Below are 1,291 nucleotides of genomic sequence, written 5' to 3'. Positions count from 1 at the left end.
CTGTAGCAGGACTCAACATTAATGAAACCATTAAAAAACAAGCACTTAACTTTTTATAGTTGAAGTCTAATGAAAATACATTGGTACCCTTAAGAAATGTAACAGTTTAAGGTGAAATTGCAGCTATATTTAAGTTTTCCATCAAGAATGTTGTAGTTTGGTATACTGGGCTCAAAACGAACTACACGTTTGAAATGCGTAGAGACTACAGTATATTCCTTACATAGCATCTGTTTCATCATCATCTTCGTGTTTTCTCTTCAGTGGGTTTGGTTCATTGGCCGTGCTCTGTGATAAAACCATGTTGGTGGTAATAAGAATATTTTGGGGCCCAATCATTGAAGGAATAAGCAGAACATTTTGAACTGCAGTTGTTGCAGGAACGATAGTAGGAGTGGTAGGTCTGCTACTAACAGCACCAACACTTAACCGTGGAACCAGTCTTCCTTGGTTAGGTCCCTTTTTAATTAAGGACTTTAGCCTGTAGTTCGGAGCTGTTAAGCAATATCTGTCAGGTGGCAGTCTGGGTCCTGCGTATGGCTTAATCAGTGGTAAAGGGGTTTGATTTTTCTGCCTTGTAATATCCAGTAAAAAATCTCTAGGGGGAGGAGAGGTAAAAGACTGGTCAGCCCGACACTGGATTGCCAGTCTCACATGATCTGCATCAACATTAGGTTTCTTAGCATGGCTTGAATAAATTTTTGCATCATGCAGAATTGAAGTCATATATCAGAAAGCAAATTCCAACATTTGATTTTTAACCCTTTGCTCGTACTCCATAATTCCCATATCCTTCAGGATCTGTGCCATCACCGAGGCATCTCTCGGAGCGTTCTTGGGAGGTGCCATCTTGCCCGACTGCATGTTATCTTGCTGCTCGTCATGCAGGGTCTCTTTTTTTTTAAATTAATTAATTAATTAATTAATTAATTAATTATTTTTGGCTGTGTTGGGTCTTCGTTTCTGTGCGAGGGCTTTCTCTAGTTGCGGCGAGCGGGGGCCACTCTTCATCGCGGTGCGCGGGCCTCTCACTATCGCGGCCTCTCTCGTTGCGGAGCACAGGCTCCAGACGCGCAGGCTCAGTAGTTGTGGCTCACGGGCCCAGTTGCTCCGCGGCATGTGGGATCTTCCCGGACCAGGGCTCGAACCCGTGTCCCCTGCATTGGCAGGCAGATTCTCAACCACTGCGCCACCAGGGAAGCCCCAGGGTCTCTCTTTGAACCCAAATGTTGTTTACTCAAAGGTTCAGACTCATCTGGAGGACCCATGGGTGTTCCCCGTCTTCTCTTCT

The 1,291-nt window shown here is 44.8% G+C and overlaps 1 pseudogene; it reads right to left on the bottom strand.

The window, feature by feature from the left end:
• Nucleotides 1–219: 219 nt before the first annotated feature.
• Nucleotides 220–864, bottom strand: LOC132376202 (transcription initiation factor TFIID subunit 9B-like; annotated as a pseudogene).
• Nucleotides 865–1,291: the final 427 nt, after the last annotated feature.

Source organism: Balaenoptera ricei, chromosome 12 (assembly GCF_028023285.1).
Source record: "Balaenoptera ricei isolate mBalRic1 chromosome 12, mBalRic1.hap2, whole genome shotgun sequence".
NCBI lineage: Eukaryota > Metazoa > Chordata > Mammalia > Artiodactyla > Balaenopteridae > Balaenoptera > Balaenoptera ricei.
Note: the sequence above shows the minus strand (reverse complement) of the source record. Positions and strands in the feature narration are given on the sequence as shown.